Below are 16,188 nucleotides of genomic sequence, written 5' to 3'. Positions count from 1 at the left end.
TAACGTCGCCAAGACCGGCGTTAAATCTTCCGACGATATCAAATGTCATTTCATAAAAAGGCGTGTGCAATGTCGAGTTGTCGAAAAGCTTTTAATCATAATTGGAGCTTCGCGTGATTATGCCATACGTGTTCGACCATGTAAACACCCGTCGTTTTTTTTAACTACTAAAAAAGTACAACAAAAGTCTTATTATACTCCGATCGCTGCGCGTTTTTAACAATAGTTTACATTCATATTGACAAAGGATCCAAGTCCCTAAAAATTTGCTACTCGAATCATATTTTATTGCAATGATGGCAATGTCGGTTTTGGATCATAATGTTTTTGTATAATATCTCAACAAATATCAATTGTAGCCAGTTCCATCTTTACCCTAAGGACACGCGGGGCACCGGATAATATAATTTACATATTTATGTTATTTTGTTGTTTTCTTGTTAGAGCGGGACCCCAAAATCTGTGCGCCCAAGGGCTCCTGCACAGCCATGATTGTAACGCCTTAAACTGTAGAGGTAAAAAGACAAAAATTTACATAGGAAACCCGGCATAACTTCAAATTTGATAAAAATGCACTCGGACCCGCGCTATTGCTTCTCAGGTACAGAATTGTATCATATTTTAATTCTGTTAAAATTCACCTTAAGCGTATGTGTTGTGTACGTTACGTGCCTCGGTATGCCACACGAAATGATATAATAACCACAGACGCATATTGTTTTATCTATCTTAGATTGAGTTCCACGGCGAGTTGGTAGTAAAAAAGGATACTTGGATGTTTTCTTTGAGACACTATTTTTTCATGGCCTTTGCGTTAAAACTGTGCGTTGTATTATATAATATTGTTATTACATGTTGTGCGGTTGACAGAGGGAATTCAATGGACGAGCGACAACAAAACGTTTTGTTTTTGTGAGATTATTTTTTTTTAGCTTTGGTGTTTATTTTGTTTTACCACAGAGACACGCCGAAAAAGTCATTGTTCGTTTTTATTAATTTTATAAAATTAATGAAAACGAACAACCTTTAACGAATGACGTTTACAACTGAGCTGTAGACATTTTTTCATCTCGTACCATTAAAAAAAATAAAAACAACAAATTTGCGTAACAAACAAATATATCAATTAAATATCTCAATGATCATAAAAAAAAATTACAATTGAAACATCACAGATGTAAAAATGTCAAATGTTAGAAACTGCGGTTACTCCCGTTGACCGATCGTACTAGGATTTGATTATCTTTCTACTTACTCCATTTGATATAACTCAAATAATAACTAATTATGAAATTAAAACACAATATGCACAGGGGCCAGCAAATATTTAGCAACAACAATATAATAATCATACACAATTTTAACGACTTTTTTTGGAGTAACAAATAATAATATTAGTAGGTAATAATAATAATCAATAAAATTGATTAGGTATGCTCTCTCCGCGCGAAACTCGATGATGTATTAGTTTAATGCGCAATAATTATTAGTATAAATAATTTAAAAAATCGTATATAAAACCGATTTCAATCACGTTAAAAACCTTGCAAAAAAAAAAAAAAATTAATTAAAAAGAGTTTTTAACAAAAACGCTGTTTTAAACGAGACAAGAAACTGTTTTTATATAATATAATACAACAACTATGCACAGGAGTGATATTTTGTATTCGGAATCGAGCTAGAGACACATCACGGCCAAACGAATGAGACTTGGTTTTCCAGTCGACATCCTAACAACGGCGCTTGCCGTCAAATCCAAACCAAGGTCTGAATGTGACGGCAATCCTGTCGGTGAAGTTTACCATAGTAAAGCGATGGTGGTGAACGATTCTCAGACGCAATTACATTAAGCGAACAACGGCCGTGTTTGTTTGGCTACCAAAAAAAAAAAAAAAATATATATATATATATATATATATAGATAACTAATTTCGGAACAATAATTAAGAAGTGAATAGGATCCATTAAAAATGCAACGGCATCGTCGTCAACATTTCGTTGCCGTCGACGTTGCGCTTTTATTCATTCGGGTTACTTCAGCTGTTGCTGTTGGACCGAGATCTGGCCCTGGGTATCGCCCAGAATAACATATTTTGTTGTTAACAGTCACATAAATTACACTGCGAATATATATATATATTTATTTGTGTGAAAATAAATCAAATTTCAAGTACATAATAAATATACTTAGACGCCTTAGGTCCGAGGGTGTCGTTACTTCAGTAAAGCGTTATAAATAATAATTATTTGGCACGTTTAAGCGGCCAAAAAAATGTTTGCGGGTAACCGATAAGTCATTTCAGACCACTCGAATAAAGGTCGAAGTGTGACCATAAATATACTCCAATATTGAAATAATTTTAAATACATTACATTTAATAATCATAGGTCTGAGCACACCCTATTATTTTTTTCCCCAAAAAAACTCAAGCTCGGTGACGTCATTTGGGGGGAAGCAGTGTGGGTCGGTGTCGGGCTTTGATATGAGACTCGTGCTAACCGTATGTACAAATTATATGCTATTCTAATAATATACAATTTTAAGCCCATTATTGTCTTGCCGGTCCTTTTATTAATACCTATTTATATTTTTACTTTCTACAGTTCACATCGAAGCGTTCGTTTAAAAGTGATTCTAACACTCAGTCGTTGTGTTTGTGATTAGTTCACACTAATTGTTGTTTTAGATTTGTGAATGAGTTTTGTCAACGCTTTAGTAAAAGTAATAATACTATTGTCTTAACTTTTTCCGTTTTTTCTTTCCTCTAATCCTAATTAATAACCACAATGCTCCTATTTAAATACATTTCTGAATTAATACAGTAGACATTTAAAAATTAATAGCATTTTACTTCGACCTGAATTTTAATCCACAAATCCTAATTCAAAACAAACGTGTTGGTATTCATAATATTTTTTCTACTTCTGAAGTTTTAAATCAATTCCTTATGCTTTTCCAGAAAATAATAACAAAAACTACAGTAATTAATTGGCATAAAAAGACATGTAAATAAATAATATTATGTCCAGTATCTAAAACATGTTTAGCAAAAATTGATTAAAGTTTAGGTCATTTATTCTTTTATGTCAGTGTTCTTTAAATTAGTTTTTTAATTTCTATCAGTTTTACGTACTATGTATATTTTGTTGCATTCACATTGCAGATTTGCATCTAGATAATATTTAACTCAATTTTGCACATTGCAAGATTTATCGTATCCTAAAACTTTTATTTTTGAGTTTTATAGTCTTCCCAAGCTAGTGAAGTCGGATTAAAATATTCTCTCCTTGGCTCAAGTCGTAACATAATTTCTATACAGTTCATAAGATGGTGTTTTCTTCTTAAGTTATTCATTTTTTTTTTCACAGCTAGCGTGAAACCATCAATATTGTCTGGCTGGCGCGCACGCGGTGATAGTTGTTTTTTTCACTAAAAACAACGCATCGTTCAAAATTAAAACTATTGCTTCGCTCTCGTTGAGTCATTGAGAAATACACATTTTTTCTTTTAACACACACATGCAAGTGGTATAATACAAGTTTCGTTAACGACCCTTAAAATAATCTTGGCGATAATTCGAAAGACAGAGACAGAGTTAATTTTTTTTCTTAAGTCGTTTGTTTTGTAATGTATTTTTAACGTTTTCCGTGGCACGTGCAATTAGCCAACGACTAATTACCCAAGACCGATCTCTGACTGTCACTGTGATGCGACGAATACAATATAACATAATTTCTTATGGCCGAGCAGCAGACTCGACTGCGGCAAGGGCTTTGATAATATGAATATATATATATATATATATAAGGAAAACGGAAGGAAATATTCAATAGAAACTTTTTCTTTCGATGACGACAACGGCAAAAAAAAACCTTCTGTATTTCCGCTTTCACGAGTATGATAGAGGATAGGAGCGGGTTTTTAGATAAAAAAAAAAAAAATGTTCATAATAATATTATGTCATAAATCATTTCGGCGGTATGCATATAAACGTGTATAGGAGATAAGTAAAAATATTTTTATTATCGTTTTGCGCGTTATTATACATTTTTTTTTTTACCCCCCTTACCATGTTGTTGTTGTGTCCGCTCAGCACTATATGTCGCTGTGTACTGTTACGGTGGATCTACCACCCCGACCCCGACAGCAAAACGCTCGGATAGGTCTTCTGTGTACATAATAATAATAATAATAGTAATAATATTTTGACAGCGTAAAAGTTTCTTTTAAATAATTCGTTTAAGTTTTTTTTTTTTACCCGTCTGGATTATTGATGTTCCGGGACGTTAAAAACGTTACTAGGCGGCGATTAAAAAAAAACCCATAAAGTTGTCGCTTTGGACTACCATACCGGCAGTCGCCTTTGGCCTATCATTGGCCTAACATGGGCGATTAATTAAGGACAAGACACTTGGTTTTTTTTCCTCGAATAATTATTGCAGTTTGGTAGTTTTTCTTTTTGGAAATATTTTTGTTTACGTTATTTTACAATATTACACAACAGCTAATAAGTATTTGCCTTTTTTTAGTATTTTTCAGAGCTCAATCGACTTTGAAATTTGTACGATAACATCGAATTGTTGTGTTCAAAAAGTAAAAACTATAATAATTGAAATTATTTTATCCAATGAATCGCCCTGAACAAACAAGCAACAATCAACAATTAGATTTACCGAGTTGGTCCGTCCGAAGTAAAACTTATCTCGGCGGCCAAGTTATAATAAACCGTTCGAGCAGTGAGCACTACACGGCCGTGGTACGATATAATAACTTGGAACTTTAATTCAATCGTTTGAAATCGCCATCGTGTATAATATTACATAGTTTATTGCTTTTCTTATCTTACTTTTCCAGTTTCCACGAACTCGGCATACGAGTTTTAAACGGCCCTATAATATTATACCGCTTATATTATGCGCTTATGAGACGTCGTACAGAATCGAACAGACAACAATACATGTTTCATTAAGAATAAGACAATAATTTTATAATAAAATAATTGCTATTTTGTAGTTTTTCTTTTTTGAGACACTTTAGTTCATGTTATTTTACAATAATCTTTAAACTACTAAATACTTATACGTTTTTATTATTTTTCATACAACTATCAAATTTAAAAAATGAAATAGTAACGTATAATATATTAAAGTAACTTTTTAAATTAAAAACTTTTTGCCGAAAATTTTAACTGGTCTATACCATTTTTAAATAATTACTTTTAAAGTTTCAAATTTAGGACAGGAGTACGGAGAGCAATGCGAGCAGATATAAAATCCTAAATTTTAAACATTAATATAACATAGAAAAATAAACTATTCAAAACTGGTTATTACCCAGTTGCCAAAATGTGTAGCAAATTATTGTTATTTTCAAAAAATAATTAAATATATTTAAGTTTCAAAAGTAGACAGAATTCTGGAAAATTCGAATAAAGTAGTAAATATTTAGCAGTTTTATAGCATTGTAAAATGACACGAACAGAAATGTTTTCAAAAAGAATAATGACAAAATTGCAATTATTTTAAGAGATATTGAGTGTCTTATCCTTACCGAATCGCCCTGTGGGGGGGGGGGTGTTTGTACTTCTCCACAACTACCACTTCAGACGGGAAACCCGTTTCGGCGGAAATGCGCGGATCTTAGTCACCGCAGAGCATACCTGACTTAGGGTCACGCGGATTACCCACACTGATGAGTACCAATTACCAAGTGTACACAGTACAGAGGAACGAGGGGCCACGACCACGGCGGTGTGTAATATTATGTGTTTTGACATCAGTATATACACAACGGTATACTCGGTACACATTATTATGTCAATGTTGTTGGGTATAAAGTTTAGTTAGCGGAGGAATCATTTCGGGGAATCCATTACCCAATTACAACATCGGTGATCCCGGTCGTGGATAAAACCAAACGGAGGGTTTTCCCGGGAAAAAGCATGTCCCACCGCGCGCTTCCCATCCGGTTAATTATAAACGACTCGGTCTCGGCGACTCGTCTTTCGAAAGTTCTTTTCCTTTTTTTTTTTTTTTTAACTTTAGAGACTGTAGCTTTTGATGATGGTACGTTCGTCTGTTCCGATGTAAATTATTTTGGTCGCGTCGCCGTAGAAAATTTCAGGTCATATCTAGTGTGAAGTCGACGTTACTTGTATGCAAATAAGCGTTGTTGAAACCGTTGAGGCTAATAGTGATGGCACGAAAAGTAAATTGGAAACATCACGATGAATAACAATATATATATATATGGGTCTAGAATAGATCATCAGATAAAATTAACAGGGTGATCAATTTGATATAAGACACAATTTTTTTCTTAAAATTGTTGCAATTTGTGAAGTTTTTCACGTTATTTTTTAACATTAGACAATATTCATAATGTTTTATTTTTTCCCCGAACTCAATAAACTTTTAAGAATCAAATAGTAGAAAAACGTATATATATATATATTTTATTAACTTCTCAAATTAAGAATATTTGACTGAAAGTGTTGACTGGTCGATACCAGTTTATAAATAATTACTATCAAAGTTACTAATGTTTAAAAGTTAGGACGGCAGTAGAGTAATGCGCGTAGATAAAAATAAAACTACACTCCACCCTTACTCCCGTCTTGAATTTGAAACTTCAATAACTTTAAAAGTCGTTTTTGAAAACTGGTTATTGACCAGTCAAATGTTTATCAAATTATTCTTAATATTAAAATTTAGTTAATATTTTCGTTACCATTTAAGTTTTAAAAAAGTCGATTGACCACTGGAAAAAAACTAAAAAAAAGTTAAGTAAAAGTAATTATTGAATATTGTAAGATAACATAATCAAAAGTGTCTTCAAAAAGGAAAACCAAAAAATTGCAATTATTTTAAGAGAAAAGAATAGTCTTATCCTTACAGAACCCCCCTCTATTTATAACATACTTATCACGAGCCGTTGTTGAGTATACTATAGAATAAAGTATATACAGCATGAGGGGAATGTGAATTATATCACAATAGTTCTTTCTTTCATACACGGTTCACTCTGGACGATTATTTCGAATGAATTCGTTTAAAACGAACCGTGCAAATATCAAAAGAGATCGTTCACGGCGAACGATTAACAAAGTTGGGTCGAGTCCAACTTTGGATGATTCATCCGAAATTATCACTGAGAGTGAACCGCGAAACGAGGATGGAAAATAAGAAATTAGTCAGCATAAAAATGTGAATCGTGTGCAAGATGGAGCCGAAAGGATCGATATACTAGAGACAAGAAAATCTATAATCAAGGAATAACCGTTATGATGCGTGGAAGAGATACCACATACATCTGGTGGATCAGTGGTCGCTATAATGGAAACGGTGATCTATGCGACGGTATATCGTAAAGGATTTTAAGGGTAGACAGACTTGTGAGAAATAAAGCGAGAAAGAATAATGCAAGTAAGCGTGAAAACCAAAGGATATAAGCTTATAAAAAATAAAAAAACTAAAATATAAAATATATATTATAAATATATATGTATATATATAAATTATATATACACATACATTCATACATATAACATCATATTTTCGCGCCAACTCGTCGGTGGTGATATTGCTGCAGACTGTATCGACGTGTTTTTTTTTGGTATTTTAAAAAATGTAAAAGTATTCGGCTTTGCTTATATTTTAATCTCAAAACAATGTATAATAATATACACTTACATATTTATACATTTTTTTTTTGTACTGAAAATGTGCATTACCGTTGCCCACGCGGGCGTGGCTCAAATTTAAATTTTAAATTTAATATACAGCGGACGATAGCCTTTTAATAAAAGAAAACAAACGCGGCATCGGTTCATTGTAGATATTTAAACATCGTTCTCACGTAGTGGTGGTCTCGGATAGCGAAAAAATGAGACCCGGGGTCGAGGCAAGAAACGGTTGTTTTTTTTCCTCATTTCTATTGTCATTTTTTGATTTATTTTAACCGGTATCTTCCTATGCAATTTTTTTTCAGTTTCCACTTGGGGTTTCACAAACTAACGGCGTGTGTACCAAGTGCAAACACAGCGCGCAAATAGTTTATTCTTAAAGTGTGCCTGTACATGAAATAAGAATAATAATCGAACGCCGACATTTGTCTTAACAAACTTCTTTTTAGCGTTCGTCAAAAATCGAACACGTCTTTTGCGGTTTTATTGACTTTACATTGTTGTTGTTTTTTTTCCTTGGTAGTACAGCAGATGCGTTTTCGTCTACAGCCGCCGGCGGTAAAATTATTTTTACCGGGAATTTTATTATCCCTCGGGGATTCGTCGTAATATTATTTAGAGGAACAATCCAAAGTCCTTAAACCCCTAAAGTGCACAATTTTGTCAGAAATGGTATTATTATACTTAGACTAGCATGTGGTGCTTAATCAAGGTTGTCCTAACTCTTAGACTGGAACGAGATTTATTATTATTTTTTTTTTAGCCTTGACAAAAAGTAATTTCATTCAACTCAGAAGTTCTGAATGTTGCAGTTAAAGTACAACCGTACTAAAAGTAGCTAAACTATACTTTTATCGTTTGAAATTAATTCGAGATAATCTACAACAGAAACGGCTACTCACAATTAATTAAAAATGTTCCTTGCCGAAGATAAAAAGAGAAGCGATTCCGTTTGTTTTCGTACTTGTTTCAGTTTTTAAGCAGTTTACTTTGGACGTTTGTTTTCCCTTGTCCTACTCCTCAAAAGTTGTTTAACTGATCAATAATGAATGAGATAAAGTATGCAAACGACCGAACAAAATAACCAAGTGATAATTTGATGCTTTAATTAATTAAACCATCTTCAGCCTCGAACAATAATTTAAATGTACAAATTTAGTTTTGAAATCAAAAGGCTGTTGTGTTTATAAATAATAATATATGCGATTGTTATTCACTGGATCGAGGACAAAATTAATGATTTAAATACAATGTAGCGTTTGTTTTCATAATTCATTCCAGAATAATAATTATTGTTCTGAATAATATCTTGTACTGTGATTTTTTCAAAAATCTTATTTATAATTATTAAAAATAAAAATTAATTAATTAAAAACGCTTAATTGCGATGCTTTTGCGCGTCAATCAATGCATGCAAATTACTTTGCACATAGTGTACAGTTTTTTTACTTGAACCTTTTAATAAAAGCTGTCACATAATGAAATTAATGATAAAACGAGTAATTAATTGTTATGTTATTTATTATTAATTATTATAATTTTGAGAACACTGTCTATGTAGTGCGGTTAAAAAAAAGGCAAGACACTTTAAGCTATTTTTATATTTTATATTATACATATTATTGTGTGTATTATAATGCGATACTTTATGAATTGTTTTATTTTTAAACAATAAAACCATAACTTTTGGTTCTATAACAATAGTTGTTACATCGAATTAATGGTGAAAATCCAAATCGCATGATTGATAACCTGACAATAGTTTTTTTTATTGCAATACATGTTTTCATTTTTATTTTTAGGGGACTAATGGAAGTGTTCGAGAAGTTTAAAAAAATCGAAGAAAAAATATGATCAACAGGTATTTGAAATATATTATTATTATGTTCTCGTTTTAAAAACAATTGTAGCCTGTACAATAATGTGATTAAGTTTAAAAACCACTTAATAAAAGAATGTGTACATATATATGTATATACAGGGTGTTAATTTTATCGTGAACGGTGAACCATTCAATATCTCATAGGGTTTAACAAGAAACTAATTTTTTTCCCTACAATTTTTATACGTCGAGATCTCAATTTTTCACAAGCTGTTTTGTTTTTTCCCCCTTCCAACTTAGGTTTTTTGATAACACTTTTTCAAACTTAAACGGTAACGTATACATTTCATTAACTTTTTAAATTGTAAATAATGTACTACAATTTTTGACTGGTTGATAACCAGTTTTGAACAATTATTTTAAAAGTTATAAGAGTTTAAAAGTTAGGATGGTAGTGGAAGTGCGCACAGATAAAAATAATACTACACTCCACCTTATCTCCTACCCTAAACTTGAAACTTCAAAATATTTAAACACAATATATAATATAATTTTACATTTATTATATATTAACATTTAATATTACAGTCGTTCAGCTAACATAATCGTTTTAAGTTTGTTAATAAAGACCGCAGTCAATACACATGTAGCACGGTTTACGGTTAGATACACCTATATTATTTACAAATTGGCTTTGCCAACGTTTCGGAAGCCTTTCATCTTCCATATATGGAAGGGCTGTGCAGCAATCTTTCACCGTAACACGGAAAAAAATAACTTAAAAAGTTATGCGACCAAAAAACATCTCAATTATACCTACTCGTTTGGATCCCTTAATCAGTTGGCATATTTTAAAATTCGTCTAGTGTAAGACATTGCCCCCCTTACCGTTTAATAAATATATTTGGACGTTTCCGTTGTCCTTAAAAAACCCGGCTATTCACATGTAATTTTTTCGGGCAGCCAATGCCAAAGAGTCGCCGGACTCTCATTTTTGATTTTACTAATTATTATACAAACATGAGCGTACATGCAAACGGTACCACATTTAAACCGTATGCAAGACTCTCGACTCGGGGGTAAAAACACATAGAATACACACGGAAATGTCATGAACTTTACATACGTACACGGGACGGCAATGGTGTGAGGGGGGGGGGTTGGGGGTTTGAGTTGCGAAATTCTGCTTACGATATAACATACATAATGTGCTACTCAAACGGACAAATTCGTCGGCCCGGAACCCGTCAACACAATAGTGTGAAAGAGGATTGGGGTGGGGGGGGAGGTATAGGCGCGTTAAAGGTCATTTCGGCGCGAAGGGGATGTGATTGAAATTAACAATAAATAAAATATCAACGGGAAATCGATGAACGGTCTCACACCGCTTTGCATGTATAATAACACCATCGAAAACGGGGCCGTGTAAGGGCAGACGGTTTCGGGAACAATGCCTCGCTGCGACGGACGGCAAAGAGCACACCGTTTCGTCGAACCGTCGTCCGAAGCTTTATATGTAGCAACAATATTCGTATAATAATAATTATTATATTTCTGTTATTGTAGGGCCAAAGCGACCTCGCGGAATTCGTAGCTGAAAAAAAGACACACGTTTAAAATCACTATTTTTTTCAAAAAAACATCAAATTCCTTGCAAAAAAAAAAAAAAAACACTTTAAAATAAAAATGTTTTTTTTTTAAACTATGTAAACAATAGATAATAATGCTTTTTCAGGCTTTTCGGAAACCTACGCGAACATTTCAAACGAATTGTACATAGTTGTTTTGTAATACAAAATTCAATTGTTTAACGAATCAACTACACTAAAAACCAGAGCTTGAAACAGTTATACTGAACTCTTTTTTTAAAAATGTAATTTTTAATAATTATTCAATAACTTATAATTATTTGTTATCGGAAAAATAATTTTAAAAAATTACTATCAAAATTTTGGGTCTCACGGAAAACTTTATACAAAAAAAAAAATGTTTACTCGATTTTACTTGAATCGGGGCGACGATTGATATCTATCCAGGTCGCGGAAATCGTAGACGAGGGAGGGAGAGAGAGGAGACCGGAATTTCCGCATAAATAAAACTACTTGACCGTCCGAATAAATTATATATATATATATATTATATCGAATAAACGCGTATGTGTGTGTGAGGGCAAAAAAAGTTTCCGCACCGATAATATATATATATGTATGCGAGGACCATAAATCACTGCAAAGTGGACGTTTTTTTTGGGGGGTGTTTTTTTTTTTTTTCACTTTTTCCTGAGAGACGGCGAAAATCCGTTATTCCTATACACCGATATTATATCCCGGTCGGTTCACGATAGCGGCACACCTTCTACTACTTCTGGTACTATTTCATCCCGGCCAAAAAAAAAAAAGAAGCGACTTTGGCGGATGTCTTCACAGCCCGCACCGGCCGGCGAAAAGTGAATAGACAGCTGCAAAACGAACCGTGTCTTATCGGCCGGCATAGAGGCGTCGATTCGTTGCTTTTTGTTTTATTTCCCGGCAAAACAAAAAACCCCCATCACAGAGACACCGACCGTCGATAAGACGACGACGACGACACCGAAAACCCCGGGTGATTTATATATTATGCACCACTGTAGTTGGACCGCCTCTTCTGTAAATAATTTTAAAATGTACAACATTTTTGTAGTTTTGAGGAAAACGAATTCTGGGCTTCGAGTCCGAACCAAGAATGTTATTTTTAAGTTGTCGCGGTGCAAACCTTTTATTTGACATTGTTGCCTGTACTTTAAATTGGTGTTCAATGTGATATTAATATATTTTTCAATCGGCAGTAATTAACTCTATGAAGGATTTAAGTTATATTTCACCATTCAATACTGCGCCACATTTCGATTAAGTGCAGCTATTACATTACGTTTAAAAAGAAAAATATTAGCCTTAATAATTATAATTTATAAGACATAATTCTGTGTTTGAGTGCCAAAAGCTGTAATGTGAATAAAGTTTACTTTACTGGAGAACTAAACAAACTTGTATCTTATGAATCACCATTTTGTATTACAAGTTGTTATTTTATATTTTTCATTGGCCATGTAAATAAAATGTTAAGTAACATACCATGTTTCTTTCGCGGAACATATAATTTTAATATATTTTTTAATACCTCATTTGATATTAGAGCTACAGATACCATATTTCGATTCAAGAAAATACATAACATGTAAAACCTCAAAATTACATTTTTTTACACATGATATCAGCTTTTGGCTTTCAACCGCAGAATTTAGGTTTCGTCGACGAGGAATAGAAGAATATTCTCCACAAAACTACTATACTACTATCGAAATATTATAAGTGCAAAAGAAGATGTGTTTAGCTCCGGGCATAGTTTTGTTGCTGACACACACACAAACGCTGTATAACACTGTTTCATCATAATACATAAACATTGTGTCTCGTATGTCGTCCGGAGGCCAAAAATCGCGTTCGACGGTCAAATCCTGCAATAGCTGTTCCGGACCCGAGGCGAACATACACTTGACGTCATATTATATATTTACATAGGAAAATAACAAATAGCTCTAAATTATTCGAATATTATCGCAGCAGCTACGCGAGAGAAAGAGTGTTGCATTTTTATTTTGCATACGAACCTACTGCCAGCTGTGTGATGATCGTGTCCAAAGGCGCACGCGAGTGTACTAGTTTAACATGGATCTTATCTTCCGCCAGGAGAGAGGTTTAAATTTGTTATTATCATCCGAAACCGGAATCGCCGAGAGATGGCCACGAGCAAAATTGTCCAAGTTCCATATGTTTTATATGATCTTACACTGCCAAGTTCACACTCAAAATTAGGCTGCAAAAACTCCATTGGTATTGTTTCAGTGTGTGTAATTTAAAATCTTATAAAGTCTTTAAATAATTATACTGGACAATAACACAATTCATAATTCACGTACTAGGCAAAATCATGATAAGTTGATATCAACTTCACCTGGGCATTATTTAAATAATTTGTTTGTATTCAAACAATTGTTTTATGGGAATTTGTAATACACCGAATGAATAAAATATGTTTTACAACGATTCAAATATATAAGCGATGCCATTATGTTAAATGATATTTTTAACTATGTAAAACTAATCAACGTACTAGATACTAACGAGGGTAACCGCAACTGCGGCTTTTCTCATCGACTGAATCAATTATTTTTTTGATCTTTCTTGCAGTAACTGTCACTTTGAGTAGGTTGTATTAATATGTTGAACATGTGACTCGATATACATTTTACCGCAACCTAACCCGTTTTTGTATTATAATTTTCCCTTGGGCGATTGAATGGGACAGATGTACAATACATTTATAAAATATTTGCGGTCATATAAAATAGGTATTCAGTGCTCGTTATTGTAATTTTTTTTTTTTTTTTGAAAAAGAGTATTCAATTATGATTGCGGACATTGTTTCACGAGGTGTCCGGTGACAAAAATGCATTATCCCTATTATTGGTCATTACAATGGCTTTCGCATCGTTTATTGCATTACCGCCCTTCATTATACCAATATGACGCGTACCTTCGAAATATACCAGAGATATTATAATTTAATAATGCATTAATATTTCATAGGCCCCGTTGGACATTGTAATATACACATGCATGACGGGTATCCTGTATCCTATTAGGTAACACTTTCAGAAATTACCGACAGCAGCAGCTGTACACCTAGTCCGTTATTCAATCAATATAAATTTGAAAAATGCCAAGTTTTATGAACAGCTTTATTAACGAGCGATACGCGAAAAGCGATAAAAAAAATTGTCCTCGGCTACATCGTAGACCGTTTTTATAATGGTACTTGGTAGTGTAATATAATTGTATATTATTTAGGAATATCGTACACAACATTTTAAGTATCGTTTTAAAGCGAATTTTATTACTTTGTTCGAGTCGTATAACGACTTGCGCGGTTGTTATCGCAAAATAAACCCATTACTTTATATTATTATTATTGTTATATTGATTGACGGACAATATAGTTTAAAGAAAGTTTTTACAGGGTAGTTAATTTTTGTTTGTCCACGTTCGCATTGGTGTACAAAACGATTATTAAAAAACTAACATCAATAACCATTGTGTATCGATTTGTAGTTTATGTATCATGTTTTTTTATTTTTTTTTTACAAAACATAAATGTATTTGTGTAGTTAGTTCAATACATAATAATATAAACACACAATACAATCCCAAAAATGTAGTTAAGACCAAAATAGAAAAAAAAACCAATCGGATAACGAGTTGTGGTAACTGTAAAAAGTTCAATAACAGCGTTCATTCCATTTTGAAACGTACAAAACGTATACGATTCAAAAATCATTAAAAAAAGAAGAAAATTGGACTTAAAAGTATTTTAACGACTGATAAATGTTTAGCAAGTACAGCGTGCACATGATCCGATAAGTAAGTGCTTATATAATTCATTGTTACAACTATTTGAGTTATAAGTACACATGTATATTATAGTTTTTTTTATCATACTATACTTGATATTTGAGAATAAAGTTTTAATTTATCAATTAACCAACATTTGTAAATTTGACAATTGCCAAATTTTTAATTGGTGGACCAAAATTAATTGTGTCGTTTTCTGTTTAGTTTAATCGGCCGTTTAACTCCTATATTTCACTTATTTTATTTGTCACTTTCAGATATTTGGATTCCAAGTCGTGAGTTGACTCTTGGGAAACATAGTTATAGATTTTCTCGTTTATTCTATATCTTATTCTGTTGTTTTATACATCATTGCCGTATAAAAGCTTGCGACGTCCATCCAATACAGAGGAGGGTTTGGGTAAAGTTTTCTGTATTTTGTCTTAAGCTCTTCGCAATAACCAATTGAGCAATATTAATAATCAGCACTAACAGTTTGATATAAAATACAATTCAATGAAAATTAATCAAATTTAGCCTGGACCAGATCGGGACTAATATTTGTTCAATCCACACAATCCAAAATCGCTCCCCTCTAAATGATTGCAAGTTAAAGTTTGACCAGACTTCGGGCAGCACCCCCAGCTTGGTTTAGAGATCTGCGATACAGTTTTATTAAAAAAAAAAAAAACCACACATTACGTCCGAGTACATCAATCGTTTGTCACTTTCCCGTGGCCGTATATAATTCATACTTTTAGATTATCCGAACGGATTTAAAAATAATATTTCACGATATTCTTCATCCGGTCGACTCTGAAATGTGTTTTCATCGGTTTGTGATTTATTTCCGTCTTGTGATTGAAAAAAAAAAAAAAAAACACCAATGTAATATTTTTGTGCGTTAAGAAGATATATTATGTATAGATATATATATATATATATATATATATATATATATATATATATATTATATAGGTATGTATGTGTGTTCGCAATGGGTGTTTTTGACGAATGGCGATATTTTCGTTTTTAATATATATATTTCTCTTGCCGGTAGTACTTTGGAAAGACGACTTCGAGCTAGGGGAACCGAGGAGAAGCCGGACGACTTGAAATCGCGTTTAACGCTGTAGCTTCCGAACGTAATAAAACACACACACACACACACTCACATTGGAAAATCGAGATAAACGCGATATATTAAAAAAAAAAAAAAAAAAAAAAGGTGTCGAGAGAAAAACCTTGACGACTA

General features: G+C 32.8%; 1 protein-coding gene across 5 annotated transcripts in view; it reads left to right on the top strand.

Moving 5' to 3' along the window:
- Positions 1-16,188, top strand: part of LOC126841905 (uncharacterized) — a 158,185-nt gene that overhangs the window by 89,485 nt on the left and 52,512 nt on the right. For 4 of the 5 annotated variants that reach the window (XM_050578681.1, XM_050578678.1, XM_050578680.1 and 1 more), the window contains one exon: positions 9,488-9,546. The exons of the other annotated variant lie outside the window; for it this stretch is intronic. The gene's annotated coding sequence lies outside the window, so the exon portion shown is untranslated. The remainder of the gene's footprint in view (positions 1-9,487; positions 9,547-16,188) is intronic. 5 annotated transcript variants of the gene reach the window in all.

This window comes from Adelges cooleyi, unplaced genomic scaffold, assembly GCF_023614345.1.
Source record: "Adelges cooleyi isolate 19-005CV unplaced genomic scaffold, UGA_ACOO_1.1 ACOO_flye_CR_arks_rails_tigmint_CR_PRNA_41, whole genome shotgun sequence".
Classification (NCBI taxonomy): domain Eukaryota; kingdom Metazoa; phylum Arthropoda; class Insecta; order Hemiptera; family Adelgidae; genus Adelges; species Adelges cooleyi.
This window is presented reverse-complemented; position numbering and strand designations above follow the sequence as displayed.